Source organism: Dromaius novaehollandiae, chromosome 9, assembly GCF_036370855.1.
Source record: "Dromaius novaehollandiae isolate bDroNov1 chromosome 9, bDroNov1.hap1, whole genome shotgun sequence".
In the NCBI taxonomy this organism is placed as follows: domain Eukaryota; kingdom Metazoa; phylum Chordata; class Aves; order Casuariiformes; family Dromaiidae; genus Dromaius; species Dromaius novaehollandiae.
The window spans coordinates 13,730,671-13,747,843 of record NC_088106.1 but is presented as its reverse complement, the minus strand read 5'-3'; the positions used below and the strand labels follow the sequence as shown (position 1 = coordinate 13,747,843).

Below are 17,173 nucleotides of genomic sequence, written 5' to 3'. Positions count from 1 at the left end.
ATTATACTACAAGAACTCTCATCCAAACCCTTAGAAAGGGTTGACATTTTTGTTATTGAGTTTTATTTGAATTCACTAGCTATAGTCAGATTATACAGTGGAAGGGAATGTACTCGAGCACACAGCTCTCAGGGACATTAAAACCAGCCTGCACGCTGCTACAGTTAAAAGGAGATGGTCATTGCAGGCAAGTCAGTCAGCAACAAGGAAGATGTAACAGAAGTTAAAAACCAAACCACTGTCAGCTCCAGAGGACAAAGCAATTACCTAGAAAACAAAAGGAGAGCATGTAAAAAACAATCAAATCAACAAGTAGCCCTTCCCTTCACTTTGAAGGCACTTTTCTGTGTAGTAGCATTTCATGAGATGGAGAGATTGAAGAGCTTGTGCTTAACACTGCCCGTGGAGATCTGCCCAGTTTTTACATTGCTCAGGGCCCTGTGCATAAATGGGCAGCAGTGGCTGCACTTCTACCAAACTCATGCTGGCCAATCTGACTGTAGGTAAAGATAAAAAGGCCACTTTTGGAAAATATGGCCTTTATATAGCTTCTCTAAGTGCACGCAGCTGCCTCACTTCTCTAGAAATAGAAGAATTTAACAGCCATGTTTGCAGGGACAGATTTAAAAGGTTCCATCTTCTAAGAAAGCAGCCCACACATCCAGAAACAGAAGGCCAGATTTGTTTTTATACTGGAACCCCCTTCCATATGTTCAAGTATGCCCACGGATTTGCAAAAGCCCTGCTCTGAAAATGTGATGTTCATTCACCAACAGGCAACAAGCAACTTTCATTCGCCTTCCTGTAGAACCTGCTCCCACTGAAATCAGTGGCAGCATAGCACACGGCTAGGCCGATACTGCTTTTTGCTGAAAATCTCTGGCATTGTAAGTAAGGGAGAGCATTAAAGATGGGAAAAACAAGACAGAGAACTTAAATATAAACAACCTGGAGCTACAGATGATCAGCACCTCTGTTGTTCCTTTTATGAATACGCAAGTCAGGATCAGATCCCAAAGTGTTGTTATGATTTGTCCTAGATGATGAAGACCAAGACTTGGGCTGCATTCCCAGGTCCGCCTCGGCCGACTGAATGCCTGCGAGCAAGTCGCTCCTTATGCCTCTGTGCTTGACTTCAGGTTCGTACCATGGCTACGTGTCAGGACTCCGAATCAATAGGCACCTCTTCAGAGCACGGCTGCAAACTCCCCCTGCCACCCCGGATGAGTCATTTAAGCCAGTCTGCTTCCATGGTGTTGGTGGGTGCAGTGGGGATAATGTTATTGTCCCACCTTTTGGGAATAACAAGCCCTACAAACTTCTTTAGATAGAGAGTACTGAATTCCCATGGATTTTACATTGGAAGAGCTCAGCCCAAGGAAGTAAATGCCTTTGAATGCAACAGGGCCTTGCAAAATTTCATGGAATTGCTTTTCACAGACAACTGGTCCAACTGTTGCCAATGGGATCTCCCTTGCTTTGAGTTTTCAGGATTTTTTTTTTCTTAAAATGAATGAAGGGGTACTAAAGACAACGACCCGCTGTGAAATGACCGAAATTCCCATGCAAACAACCCATTAGCAGTGTTCAAATGCAATTTAAATTACCAGTTGTTAAAGTCCTCCTCAATTTCATGGTAAGTTTCCAAGGAAAATTACATACTATGTACTATTTAATTGATTGTTTTCTACTTCTTAACATCCATTTATTTCCTCCTCCTGTCTTTTCCTTAATTTCAAGAGATGATAATGACTTTCCATGGAGAAAAGGGGAATGGCTAACACAGTTGAAGAAAGATTTACCTAAAAAACAAGTATGTAGGAGGGAAGTAGCTGCCAAAAGGGAGAGCTTTGCTAGAACTCATCTTTGCGTTGTTCTCATGGTAGGGGTGTGGGATAGTACATCACAAGAAATCCTTTCTTTCCCACCGCAGGCAGAGAGGCTTTTTAAACTTGATGTTTCTTTAAAATATAGTCACCCCGCATATCAAGCAATAAACAACTGGGAAGCCTTGCACACAGTTAACTGTTAGAAAGAAGAAAAACAGTAGGAAAGAATCAAGAGCAACGTTTACTCCTCCCAGGCTTACTAGTCCTTGAACTGACATGCTCACTAGAGGCAAACGAGTTTTTCTCATTTGAGAGATCTCATCCCAAATGCAAATATTTAGTTCACAGGAGCAAATTTCCCCCAAAGTTGACTGAAGTTAGAAAGAATTAGGCTGAGGGTAAGGTCTCCTGCTGCTTGCAACAGCTGTTACAAAATAATGTGCATCATAAAGCTAGTAACAGCAGACATTTCTTAAAAGACCACACTCTGCTCAGACACCAAAAAGGAGCAGCGGTACAATCAGGTAAAGCTCCGTCTGGAAATTCCTGAAGAAACAATATATGCTGGGACCACGTCATACGCTAGCAACATATATCCACTTTATGAAACACTCAGCAGGACTTGGTTTACCTTTAAGCAACTGATGCAGAACTATTCCAAGCTCAAAAAAATGTGACTTTATTAGAGTAGGAAAAACATGTTTATCAGTACTTTTCATCCTAAGGTTGCAAAATACCTGCCTGCATGCAGCAGCTGAACATGCAAGAGTCACATGGGATCAGAAGATCCGCATCCTCCCAAATTTGCCACATGGCCATGATAACCCATGTAGCCCATACAGTGCCTCAGTTTCAACATCGGCACATCAAGGGTAACACTGCTTTTCTTGGCCTGCAGACATGATTTAGTGTTTAAGGGCTCTGAAACCTTTGCCTATGGAAACACAAATTATCAGATACAGAGAATCGTCCAGGCCTGTAATCTTCCTCTTCTTCATCCCTTTCACTTTGAAACGTGCTGTCCCCGTGCTGCCTGGAGCAGCTTCCTTACCTGCTGTGGGGCATGTACGCCTGCCCCTTAGGGCACGCTAATTCCCCTGACGGCACCCGAGCCATGTAGGGACGGCGTCAATACTTCCCCACACGCACTGCCAGCCTGCGACCACGTGGCCTGGCTGCTGCACCGGGACGAAGGACGGGCTGCAAACCCATCCCTCGTACGCCGCCAGAGCTACAGCAAATCCCCTACGTCTAAAACATCATTAGAAGGGACTCCAAAGCTTAAGAAATGCATTTCAAGACAGGCACGACGCTCTCTAAACACACTCGAGGCCCAGCACCGTGCAACGCTCCTCAGGCTGGAGTGTGTACGGGTGCCACGCTGCAGGAGGAAAATCTTTAGTCCTAATTTACACATCATCCCTTAATGGTTCCGTTTCCTGGAGCAGGGAAAATCCTTTCTGTGGCACCTGCCGTAGGTCCTGGTTAGCATCAGCGATCACAGGGTCAGTCCAGCTCCTGGAGAAACACCAGAGCGCCCGCTCCAAAGCCACGATGCCAGCTGCAGGCGTCCCCTCGGGAGGCGCAGGCAGGCAGCAGCCGCCGGGTGCTCCACCACCCCGCATGGCCCCTGCGCGCCGCCTGGGATGGGGCCGGCTGCCCACGAGGCGGGAGAGCAGCTCGGCCTTCGCGGTCCGCTCGGTTTTTGGTCACCTTCGCTTCAGTCACGTCCTCATGGCGACAAGACGGAGCAACACGTGGGAGGGAAGGGCCCCAGGGCGCTCGCGTGGGGGTGTCAGCGGCCAGGCCCAGCCCAGCCCGCTCACGGAAACACCCGGGTTTCCGGAAGCCTCGGCCCTGCTCGTCCCGTCTTCCCACACTCAGCGCGGGAAAGGGGGCGAACTGCAAGAGGAAGAGAGCGTCATCGCTTCCGACATAGAAAACCAGCCGGGCCGCCCCCAAAACACCAAGCACAGCTACAAGCACAGGGACAGGCTGCATCCAAGCGCCACCGAAGCCGGGAGGGGCCCTCAGGCACACGCGTGCTTGGCCACGCTCCTCCACAGCGCGGGGGCAATGAGGGGCCGGCAGTGCGGGGGCCATACGTGCACACAGGCGAAGCACCCCGTTTCCCACCCCGGTGCCCGCACCGCCCGCCCAGGCTGCACACCCTCGCGGACGTGGCTCACTCCCCACATGCCCAGCCTGGCAGCACAAGCGGCCCATTGAAACAGCGAGGATTAAAATAAAGTCAGCAAACTCCGAATATGTCCTGTCTGCGGGAACATGCTCCAGCAGTCCCGTCGCTGCCGGCTGCTCTCACTGGGGGACGAGTGCTTTCCAGCTCATGTCCCATCCTTGCACGACCTCAGGTGCCAAAACAGCCAACTACCTTTTTCACCCAAAAACCTGATGCAAATCCAGCTCCCTCGGAAAACCTAAAGTCGAACCAAATATTAATCCTCACGTAAAATGGCAAAGAAAAACCAAAGGTCTAACTCTTTAACAAAACTGTAAATTTAAAATGGGGAGAGTATGACAGCAACAGGTCTGAACCAGTCTAAAAACGCCAGCTAGCGAGGACGATGCACACATCACTAAGCGCCACTGCGAGCCGCTCCTTGTCCGCGCCCCTTCTCAAGTGGACGGATGGAGCGCCCTGCTTTCCGTTGGAGGCACGGGGCTCGCTGCCACGCAGCCCCCAGAGCCGGCGTTAAAAGCACTCTCCACGCATTACATGCTCCAAATGACAGGAGGAACGCGGGGTGGTGGATCTCCGCCCCAGGTTCCTGGGCACAGTTTTAGCTGCCATGAATAAAACAGGAAGCAAAGTGCGCTCCAGGTTCCCCCCACACCCCCACCCTGACTTTCTGTATGAACTGCAGTTTCCTTTCAGGAAAGAGAAAGGAAGGGGGGAAAAGGAGAATCACACAGCTGCAGCGTCAGACAGATTAAAAACCTCAAACTAAAGAAAAATAAAGAATAATAGGAAAAAACATGCACTGAACCTCCATCCAGTTAAAGCGGCTAAACTTCTTCAGTTCCCTAATGAAATGGGGTTAAATATTAACATTTGAGATTCATGTTATACAGGCTTTTTAACACATACCTCTTGCTTTTGAGACAGAAATCATATTTAAGCTGTATTTTACTTGCTGACCATATATACGTACGTACTCAATTAATTTATTAATACGGTGTTTTGCCGCCTTGCTGAACTAGCCAGTGAAACTAAAGGGAAGAGCGTGACTGAATGGAAGCTGGCTTAAATTATCTTTATACCTAGGCCTGAAGAAACAACACAAGGGAACGTTTTGCCATTGAGACTAATCCACCAAGCTATTTTTCCCTGCTACAGAAATTTTCACTGGGTCCCTTTCATTGACCGGTGTGCAAAGATCCACATGCCTGCCGCTACCAGCAGACACACACACACTTTGATGCAATCTGTTTGACTAAACAAATCAAAAAAATCCCAAGTCACTTGCTAAAGCAGCAATGATGCACTTACCAGCATCCAGGCAAGCTCCTTCCCTGATACGCTTCTCTCTCAAGCAGATCAAATTTGGAACAAGGTCCAGGAGCAAGAGAGAACTGAAAACTGACCACAACAAGCTTCCAAAACAAGAAGGGTAGAAGGGAAAAAAAAAAAAAAAAAAGAAAAAAAAACCTTACTACAGGAATTCAAATCCTGCTTCCACCAGACCCTGAGTCACCTCCCCTCCCTTGCAATAGATCAGAGCAATGGGTAAACATTTCCAAATATGGAGATCAAAACTCCAAAGGATGTCAAAAAAAATCACCCTTCTCTCCCTGGCTTTGGCAGTTGGATGACTTGCCCCCCTCAAGACTGAATTCCAGGCGCTGCGCGCGTTATCCGCACCGACCCTCGCGCAGCCCGAGCCCTGGGCACACATTACCGGTGCCGTCCCGGCCTGCGCTGGAGCAGCTCCTGGCTTGACCCATGACATGCCAAGCGCGTTTCCGTCCCCTCCCGTGATGCACGGGCAGCGTGCACGCACGGTGCACGACGGGGCGAGCTCCAGGAGAGCCCTCGCCCCTCGCCCCAGGCTGCTGCAGCAAACCTCCATCCCTCGCTTGACTCATCCACAGAAAACAGACCAGAACTGTTTTTCAGAGCGTTATTTGAAGGCAAGTAGACAGATTCAGGCTCTGCTTATAGAGATGCTAGATCAGCAGCAGAAGAGACAGAGGGATGGCAATCAGTCCCCCTAGAGAAAGGGATCAGACCTATCTGGCAAATCGGGTATGCTGGCACAAGCAAGATTGCGTGTGGCTGCAGGGTCCCGCTTGCCACATTCAACTCCAACTGCTCCCTGGGGCAGAGAAGAGCTCCCCTGACCTGGCTTATCTAGCTGGTGCTTTGCAAAGCAAAGAGTATTTGATTTTGCTTCACACAAAGAAAACACAGATCTGTGCAAAGGAACGTGCTCTTCGGACAAGCCGACATCTCTCGGCAGGAAAAGGCAGCTCCAGAAAGGCAGCATCCCTCGATTCTTGCCCTGCCAGAACCATTCTTCCAGCCTGAAACCAAAAGGTTGGCTGTCCCAGTCCAAATTACTGTGCCCGTGTTGCACAAGCAATATGATCACAGTTAAAAAAGGGTTCATCACTGCCCCAGCAGGCTGTCTTCTGGTGCTCGCGCGATGGGGGACCTCGCAGCCGAAGGGACCCAGAGAACACAGAGCCTCTTCTCTACTTTAAGACAGGCTCAAACTTTGATGCTCATCCCACGAAGCAAATTTGGGAGGCAAAACAGTTATGTTCACAGGGCACTGGCCAGCCACAGAGGCTGCCTGCATGCAAGAGCCATCAACCCATAACAGTGCTCCCACGGGGTACTGGGACAGCGCTCCTCTCCCATTCATGCACGTCTCCCCTCAGCTGCAACAGCCGATCTGCAGGAGACAGGGAGGCAGAAACTCCTGCTGGCATCCCTGGCAGGAGAGCGGGGTGAAACTCTTGCAGTCCTTCTGCCCAGAAGGGAAGAGGTCCTCCTCATAGCTGCAGCCATTAGCTATACCGAGCATGCAGCGTTTGAGGAATGTGCAAATCAGGACGTTTTCAACAGGAACAGACTGCCGAGTTGATACTACCAGAGCGATCCCCCCACCACCACCCACAAGATGCTATTGAATTTATAGGAAAGGAATTCCAAAGCTGACTCTGCCCATGTATGGCCAAAATAAACTGTAAAAAAAGCGACATTACAATACATCTGGCTTTTACTGATACTGAATCACAGACTTTGAGAAGAGCTGAAACCCTGCAGCAACAGAGGCCATATAATTACCTCCAGCAACTAGATCGAGGTCAGGGATCCACGACAGCATGAGTTCAGCCACTGATACCACAGGTGAGAGAAAACACGTAAGCCTTTGCCTCAGTGAAAAAGAATTACAAAGCTTTCTGCCTTTTAGAATAGGAATCACACTTAATGTAATGATCCATCATTACCATTGCAAAAAAAATAAAACCAGATTCAGGCTCTGTTGACAGGCGATGTTAGCTCAGCAGCACAGCAATACAGGGCAATTGCAGGGCAATGCAGGCACACGTCCATTACCCTTAAGTCAGCTTCCATAAACAACCAACAACTCAAACAACAGCAAGAGATACACCAGGGCAACACTAATACAACATTATCCCAAAATGCAGGATGGGACAGAATCACTTTTGGTGAGCGCTGATTATTTGTCTAAAAACCCAGTAAAACCTCCGCAGGGGCCGCATACCCCGGCCAGAAGCCTGGCCTTCAGATGCATTCTTCATGGTCAGAAATGGAGATATCCTGAGTGCTGTAGTCACCATGGTAGAAGATGCTCCAAAACTATAGTAAGAAGGGTCATATAAGTACCTGGGAAGGTTTTGCAGACTCTGACCAAATTTCTCAGCCCCTTACAGAAAACAACTCCCAGGGCATTGCCTGTGTGAATAACATGAGTTTCAACAGCAAGATGAAGTTGAGAATAGCATAAGACAAGTGAGGGAACAAAACTGTTGGAGAAGAAGTGACTGGAATAGTAGAAAGCTTGTCCCAGGAATGCACCAGCCCTTACTCATCTAAGCTGCTGCAGCATTAACAGACTGAGGCTGTCCTTAACAGTTAAATGTCACTAATGCGCCTGCCCTGCCAGCAGGGGAAATATTAGCTGTGTCAGCTCAAGAGGCAAATGGCTTAACAAACCGGAGAGGAATGCAGGCTGCAGAGTGGCACACATGGTGGGGACAGGGAAACGAAACCCAGGGGAATGCTGGCTGCTAACACCGCTTCTTACTTACACAGGGGTCAGGCAGGATACATTTTATGGCTCCTGGGGTTGAAACCTGGGACTAACAGCTTTGTGACCTTAGCAGGACTCCCGTGCCAGAAAAACAAAGTTGTTAGAGGGACTGGGAGCTTGGGGCCTGGAGCATATCAGGGCAAGCCAGTTCCCGGCTCCTGGCAGGCAGCCTAGTGCTGCTTTTCAATAAGTGCAAATTGTACCTGCCGGACTGGAAGCAAGCACTAACTTCACCCTTCAGGGACAGTGCACAGGGATGGGGGCATGCTCAGCCCACAAGGATCCCTCGCAGTCAGGAGCAAACACATGTGTCCTCTTGAGAGCATTTGCTGATTGGAGACCCACCATGTGGCTATTTCCCCAGCTTCACGTTCCTGAGGACAGTGTTATGCTCTCCCTTTGGGTTCCCAGCTGAAATGGCATTGTAGCCTCTCCCTTTCTGCTTGAAAACAAACCCTGATTGTTTTCAGTGGTACCTAAGGAGTCTGGCTGGACTGGCTCTTTGCCTTCCTCCCATTCACCCCAGGACATCCTCCCTTTTGGAGGCAGGACTGGCACAGCATCACTGCAGTTCCAGCTTTTGAATGCATGCACCAGGGTTTGGTGCCTCTGCTTTAGAGCATCATTCACCCCAAAATGCAGAGAGGAGAGAAACCCAAGGGAAGAACATAAGCGCCCAACCATATCCTAACCAAGAGCTCCCTGTTACACAGTACCACAAGTCACTCTCCTTGCAACACTTCTAACTCAGGAAAATAAAAGCTTGGGGGCCTGGAAATAAAATCCAACCCAAGCCTCCTGCATAGAAGTATGGATCGTTATCACTTGGCCACTGGGTCAGGCATCAGTAATTTCTTTTAAATGACATTACATAAGGTGACATTACATAAGCAGAACTGCTCTGTATATTTGATTCATAAAAATGTCTCGAAGAGGCAGAAAGCACAACTGCATGACATACATAACGCAAGCACTGCTGCAGCTTCACAAGCAGACAGACCATGGAAAATAGCCATAATGCAGAGAGTGAGGACAAGAGATGTTCATATGCTCACATGCACAAATACACATGCATATCTGCCCTCCCCCAACATGCACAAGAACAGATTTAGGACTTGCAAGCTGAAGTCCTCTACAGCCAAAAGTTAACACAAACGTTTGTGACAGTTCCACTTTGCAAGCAAAGACTGAGTGCAAAGGAATAAATATAGAAAAAACTCAGGCAGTCAAAGCAGGTGTTGGCTTGTAAAACCTTGGCCAGAAAGGCTCCCCAGGAGGTTGGATCTGGTAGCTTTGCAACAGCTCCACAGAGAGACAGAAGAGACAGAGAAAGGAAAAAAAAAAAAAGACAGTATGAATGCATATGCATTCTTTTATCTCCATATATAGTATATACAGACATTTGGTATATACACCCCCAAGCTCATACACTTCATATAGTATATACTATATATGCATTGTGCCTCTTGGTTTCAGTGTACCCAGATTTGTACAGTGTGTGTGTGTGTGTGTGCGTGCACACATTTTGTGAATACCCTCCCCTCATCACCTATATATGTATGGTATCACACCATACACCACTCAACAGAGCATAACTAACACCTCAGTCATAGTCAGTCACGACTTCTGAACACTCGCAACTTCTCAGAGGTGCTAAGCCCTTCGCCACCAAGGCCTCCGGGTGCAAGCACCAAAGGGAATCACTATCTTTGTCTCGTATTTCCCAATGATCCCAACCCCTCTCCGCACTCAGGAGTCAATATCATTTATTTATTTGGAAAGAGCCACGAACAAAGTGCTACTCTCAGAAAAGCCACAAGTTCTTCGGAGAAAGCGCCCCTCACGCCTGTGAGATGTGCGTACGTACCAGTTCTCGCACTACACAGCTTTGCCCGGTGGGAAGAACTCGGTGAGGCAGCTTTTGGAGATATGCAGGGCTTCCGTCTTCCTCAGGCTCCTCCTGAGTCACGACTTTGGATTTCGTTCCCAGCCCTGTAAAGAGAGAGAGTTTTCCATGTGATGCATGCCGGGTGGTCCTCCCAACAACTCTTCTCCAAAACTTGCAGTTTAACCCACACAACTTCTGCGAAAGGGAGCATTTTCTTCTCCGGCTTTCTTAGACAGAAGCCTCCATTTTTCTGGACTGCTTTACAGCAGCCGCTTTCTGCACCCCATAAAAGCAAGCATCACCACTACAAACCAGGCCAATACACAATGCTGAGTTTAAGGCGACACATTAGAAATACAACAAAACATGCCTATTTTTAAAGGTAGAGATGTAAGATTGAGAATGACTGAGTTACCATGCAGCAGCTGAGCTGCGATAAGGTGTTGCACACTCAGTCTGCATTTTCCCATAGTTTAAATTTTACCTTGCGAGTGGCACAGGCTGAGAAATCCAGGATTTCAGTTACAACAACTCAGCTGACAAGTTATAACTCTTCAAGCCACGGCTATTAGACTACTATTATTTGTGCCTCTGAGGAGAGGGAGGTAAAAGGAGACAAAGTGACAGAACAGGGTAAATCTATGGTTAGTCTCTGTGACCTGAAGTACAGTGAGAAAGCTATGAGGAATCATTTAATTCAGGTTTGAAGCTCATGGAGTTTGCCATTGCTATGAGCAGAGCTATAGTACCATCCGGTTCACTAAATCCTCCACCTTTTCACAGCCCTTTTTTGGAGGCACTCTCTTAAATTCCCATTCAGGGGTTTTCTCACTCCTTCCTGCAGGAGCACAGCTGCAAAGCAAACACCACCTATTCTTTAAAGCCTCCTTCTACCTTTCCTTTAGGGGGACCCATGCAATAAAAGCAAAGTAACACAGTTGGTGCTGGTTTTCCCTCTACAGGAAGACGAAGGCAGAGTTAACAACTTTGTGGTCAGCACTGGGGACAGCCCGTCAGCCATCCCGGTTCACTGAGTCACTGCAGCCAGATGAACAGACGTGCCTGCACGTGGCACACCAAGACGGACCGCTGGGGCCCATGCAGATACACGGCATCTGAAATGCACACTCCTTCCTGTCTCTCCCCATGGCCTGTGCCCCATCCTCTCCACATCCTGGCTACCCCGCAAGCCCTATCTCGCTCACGACAAATGCAGTCTTCCCACAGACATGACGTCACGACTGCCCTTCAGGGTTTGCCACTTGAACCCAGTTCCCCGTCATGCCCAGAGGAAGTTGTTCGCTGTTGCTTTCGAGGCCCTCACAGCCCACATCAGCCTTGAATGCTTTCTCTCCTAACTCTTCAAAACCCACCTCCTGGGAAAACTTTGGCAGCAGTTTGGCTGTGGAGCCCACCATCCCACCAGCTAATCACTACTGTCTCCTTGCACTCCCTGCCTGCATCCACCCACCATCTCTCCTGGGCACAGGGACCAGTCCCATCGTTACACAGAACTGTGTAAAGCATCACTCTGAGCTAAAGTTTATTGTCATTGGCTGCTGTAATGATAGAAATGCTCAACTCAGGTTTGCATTTTTCCTACCTGCACTGCTCACAAGAAGGTATTTTAGCCCATAAGGTCTATAAGCAATTTAAAGGAAAACACAAGACAAAGAGAGCTTGATGGCTCAGTCCAGGCCACCCTTCTCAGGCCTTCAGTCACCCTTTGCACCCAGCATGACAGTTTCTTTCCACATCAGGACACCTTTGTCACTGTACGTCAGACCTGATAATACCACAGCAATGTGGGGGGACAGGATTTTCACCTCTCCCAAGTGGAAGTAGATGTCCACTGTGCCAAAGTCATAAGAACATGCTGGGGTCCACCCTGACCCAGGCTGCACCTTCTCAGCTCAGCCCTGCACAAAGACAACAGTCCCTGTGACAGCACCCAGCCCTGAGTCCCCAAAGGGTTGGGCCCAAGTCTAGGCAGAGTAGGCATCAAGAGTCCCCAGGATCCTCAGGTGCAACAAGAACAGAATAAACCAGAGATTGCAATGGCCCATTACCAGCCTCTCCCACTCACTATAGGCTTGGGACGAAGATGAGTAACTGCAGGGGTTTATTGCCGGTGAACTCAGCCAACGAGCAATTTCTCTCCATCCATCAAGGAGGAGACAAGTACAAGCAAATATTATGGTTGTGCATGTTTACTTTTCATTCTAAAATGACGTAGAGTTATATACAATTTAGGTCCTTTCCACAGGCTCCTGGCACAACGCCCTTTGGTCTTATCTGCAAAGGCCGAAGACAACAAACATTCCCCTCTAGCTCCAACATTGTCTCAGTTCAACCCACAACAGTGCCTCCGGGAGCTCCAGGTAAGACAATATTCTTGGGATCGAACCTGTGCTTAAGAGACCTCGGCTCAGGCTTGTCTTTCATCAGGTCTAACTCAAGAAGTGTTTGTAAGATCAATTACAGGACTCTGAGAGATGTGGCTAACTCAGCTGTATCTGCCAGAGTCTACTCTCCATTCTGGCTGTCCCGTCCGCTTGTGACTACCGTTCCTGTAGCCTCAGCCACACTGACTCTCCTGGGGAAGCATGCAAGCATTGCAGATCTTTGGAAACAACAGAAAATCCTTGGGCAAACCCTCCCCTGTCTGATTTTATTTCAGGTGGTACAGAGCTGATGTGGGGCAACAAGAGATCAGCCTGCCCCAAAGAAGGATCTGTCCCATTTCTTACTGCGTGCCCTGTTGGCCTCCTCTAGGTCATGTTCATTCCCGCTTTGGCTCACGCAGGGGAAAGACAAACGAGCTAACAGTAAAGCAACTACTCGGACTGTTGTCACCAATTCCAACACAAGTCTTTCCTCCACTAGCGTCCCCGGGAAACACATGCAAGACCTGCCGTAAAGAGCCGTCTCTGGGTTTCACATAACATGCCCCAATAACCTTTGTGGGGGATTTTTAGGTGCTATCACAACAAAAATATTATTGACAGACCTAATTCTACACTTAGCAAACTCAGGTCCCTTCTAGTTCAGAACCACCATTAACAGATGATCAATGGCCAGTATATGGTTAATTCTGACTTTAATCTTGCACCAAAAAAATCCCAGCTTCCTATCACAGTCCTGAAAGAGATAATTGCAGAAAGTTTCTTTGGTAATCCACCTTTATATGGTCAAGCTCCCATGTGGCACAACTCTGTACTGTACAACTCCTATAACTTCAGATCACCAGCTACGCTGAGATTTCCGAGTCTGTACACAAGTAAATGTGCACACATGCATTTTCATTTTTATACTTAGCACACCACAAATCACTTATTTTAATGCACCCTGAAGCATTTAAATAGACAATCTAACATTTAAAATAATGTAAAGCAAATACTCAAACAGTAGGAATCAGCTATCACAGTCAAAGTACTAAGAAAAGTCTCTGAAGAAACTACAGGAACCAGAACTTTCTGAAAGTGTAAATCTGACAGAAGATTGTTTTTTTCCACTTATTTTTTTTCAACTCGTTGAAAAAAGAAACAGCTCATACAAAAATCAGCTCATAAAAAGCTGAGAAAGTGCTTAGAAGTTATAAAAGCAATCCCAAGGTGAAAGCAAAATAAGGTGAGAGGCTGAGATCCACTGACTCTAAGATCCAGAAAGACATGATGATCAGAAACAAACTGTTCACACACTGACTAGAGATGCTGTACTACCAACAGCAAGAATCAGCCTTTCTTAAGAAAAAGTTGAAAGAATGTAAAACAAAAGCAAAGTATGTAAAGTGTCCTGTTTGTTGATTTAAATCATACTTAAAAGCAGTAATTTACAATGTCTAGATTTAAAAATTAATCCTCTGGTATATTCTGAGTTCTCTTAAATTGTTCAGATTTTTCAGAAATGGACAGTTTAAAAGCTCTGCAAGAAGTCTATCTTTCAGAGAAGTATGGTCAGCGTTTTCAGAAAAATAGGTCTCTCGAATAACATTACAGCAGTCATTTAGAAATTGAAGTAATGAGAACCACTGATCCCATCAAAAGAAAAATCTTATTAATTAAAATAATTTCAATAATTGCTAATTACACTGCTAATATAACAACTATATATATATATATATATATATATAAAATTTTTTTTAAGTGACATATGTTTTTCTGACTGGTCAAAAGTTGCATCCATTTTTTCAGTTCTGGTTTGCACTTAATATTCTTACCAGTATTCAGAATTCAACTTTTTTTAATCATCGTGGCTATACTTGCAGCAGCCCAAGCATGAACAACAGTTAAACTGGGATAAAGCAGCCTCACAGTGGGATAGTTCATTCCCTTTCCTATGTGGAACAGATGTCTCAGCCTGACTGCAACAAGGGAAGCTGTAGTTTTAACTGTTCCAGTCAACAACTTTTAAGCGCAGGCAAGCTCTCAGCGAGTCAGTCATCAGCACAAATTGACAAGGGTCTGCTGCTGTATGATTGGCATGTGCTCATACAGGTCCCCAGATAACAACCCCATTCAATCTGACCTTTTCATTTTAAATGAAAAACACTTAAAACCCTGCAAGGTTTTGACATATGTATTTTTATATCTTTCCCACTCTGTGCCATTATTCATTATCTGCTCGCCAAAGTCTTCCAACTCAGAAATCTCAAGTTAGTTCCTCTGCTACTGAACCAGATCTAATCCTCAGCAGTGCTGATCATCACCAGCTCCTATTGAGCTGCCTGAGGTTTCCATGTACTTCACACTTTGGAAAATCAGTCCTCTTACAGGTATACTTGAATTCAGAGCCTATATTCCTATCTCAGAACACAAATGCTTGCAGAATCTGGCCTTGACTAATAACTTTATGTGTGCTTATTCGTTTCTGTGCTTTTCAGGTTTCATTTATTAAACTGCTAAAATAAACATTTTTAAAGTTATCTAATAACAAGATCATGCAAGATAACAAAAGCTGGCAAAGCATTTCCTCTGTTCTGCCGCTTTGCAATCCTGCCAGCAGCCGGCACCTGCTCCGAACTTTATCAGTACGAACAGCACCAACTAATACGCTTGGCTGTTGCTTTCTTTGGAGGCGAGATCCTGTGTTGGTGTAAAGCAGTAGATGTGAAACCTGAGATTTGCTTAGTACATGCAGAAAAGCAGTCCCTAAGTTTTGATCTGCAAGAAACCACTCAGTACTCAGCACTGAGCTGTTCTCAACTCCACAGTCGTGTGTGTCAAAATTGGCCATAATGGGACTCACCACTTCCAAACTCCTCGGCCATCCTTCGTTCTGAGGGGAAGCTGGTGGCGGCTGCAGCACAGACCTGCAGCACCAGCTCCAACGCGTAAAATTAGCACCAGTTCAAGAGCAAAACCACCAGCAGGCCCCTGCGTACTTCTAGGTAGCAGAGCTTTGCTTTAAAACATCACCCCACCTGAGCCCCAGTTTCCTACAGCAGTGGCACACCTGGCTTCTGCGCCAGATGACTCATTTCCTGTCACACTAGATTTTCAGGTTTGTCCCAGGGTTTATGAAATGAGATTAAAAAGAAGAAAAAAGGTGTAGGGGTGGAAGAAGGAGGCGAGACCATTCCAGTGCATTTCTTCGAGCACAGCAGCCCCAAAGGGATGGGATCCGGCTTCCCAATACAAATATTATTGTGTTATAATAAAATGGTTGCCCAAATGAAGAATTATTCGGGGCAGGGCATATTTAAGTAATGGCCAAGGAATCTGTGAGACAGCCCTACCTACAGCACGCTGGGAGCTGCAGCCAAGGTGGCCAGGAGCTGCCCCAGCCCAGGCTGCAGTAAGCTCTCAGCAGGAGGAACTGGGTGACAGTGGGGACCAACCCAACAGCAGAGCCAGCCATCACATATCCCTGTTATTTTAAGTGTACATAGCGCTGAAAAGATAGCTGGAAGAGTAGGGTGGCTAAGGAATGGGAGGAATCAGCATGCATATGCCAAAAAGCCTGTGGGTCCCGCTCTGGAGTGACCTTTCAGCAGCTCCCTGTCACTGCCAACGGCGCTGCCTGTGATCTGTGTGTCTGTAACTGACACCAGGACTGGACCCTGTATTTTCAAGCACAGACTACCTCATGCTGTTCACACTCCCTCAGTCTACTGGAAGCAGAAGATTTTCAAAAGAGACCCACTGATTCCCCCTCCCCGACATTTACTGTCTGCATTTCACTAAGCCTCCTCAGAGGGACCTCGAGCAAGAGGGGGGCAGTTTCACTTTCTCTCTCGAATGCACCCCAGCTCCTTGAGCAAAGAAGAATAATCGATTTCGCTTTCAAGTTCTCATGCAGTATGAGAGCACCACAGACCCTGGGTTTCAAACGAAGGATAGTGTTTTGCAATGCAAAAAAAAAAAAAGAAAAAAAGAAAAAACCATTTTTTCGCCCGAGGAATGGCCAGTCTCACTGAGCAGCAGCACTAGCAGAACACTGCTCAGTAAAGGAAAACAGACAGCAGTGACTAAGAGCACAAGGGAACAGCGAAGCGCTGTGCCTGAAGTCACAGAGGCAGGTCAAGGGCTCAGCACTCCCCATTCTCAGCCCAGTGTCTTCATCAGACCATATTTAGGCTGAAATCTCCTAGGACAGGGCTAGCATTTTTGTGCACGTTTGCTCAGTCTAATGGCGCTGCTTAGAATCACAGCAATACAAGTAATGAAATGAGGAGGAAGTATGTTTTATTATAACGGATGATGTTCTTTATCCACTTTGGGTTTAAATGGCAAGAATTTGAGAGCAAAGGTCATCTCCTCCCAGGCTTGCTTGCGAGTCACCACAATGAAACCCTTAATACCATGGCAGATCTCTTGCCCTTTTTTCTTTTTCTTTTTTTTTTTTTTAATAAAATAAAAATAAAAGCATTTCTAAGTGAAACTTTTAAAACTTACAGCCTACACAACCGGACAGCATTTGCAGTTCAATCCTTCTGTTTTACCCAGCTTTGGCCAGGTCATTTGAAAATAGCAGCAAATATCTGGCAGCCAGCTGGATTCCCCACTTTCATGCTCACTCAGTGAGGCTAGATATTTCTGAAGGTATTATAATCCATCGTGACGTCTAAAAAAATAACACAATCAGCCAGGACCAGTAAATCTTTATATCTGGCTTAGAAATGCCTGTCTCACCCTGTCCCCCCTTTCCAA

General features: G+C 46.8%; 1 protein-coding gene across 10 annotated transcripts in view; it reads right to left on the bottom strand.

Moving 5' to 3' along the window:
* Nucleotides 1–17,173, bottom strand: part of LPP (LIM domain containing preferred translocation partner in lipoma) — a 367,548-nt gene that overhangs the window by 330,575 nt on the left and 19,800 nt on the right. For 6 of the 10 annotated variants that reach the window (XM_064516781.1, XM_064516778.1, XM_064516782.1 and 3 more), the window contains exon 2: nucleotides 10,002–10,126. The gene's annotated coding sequence lies outside the window, so the exon portion shown is untranslated. Of the gene's footprint in view, nucleotides 1–5,340; nucleotides 5,595–10,001; nucleotides 10,127–17,173 lie in introns of those variants that run through there. The other 4 variants (XM_064516785.1, XM_064516786.1, XM_064516788.1 and 1 more) reach the window with 2 other exon arrangements.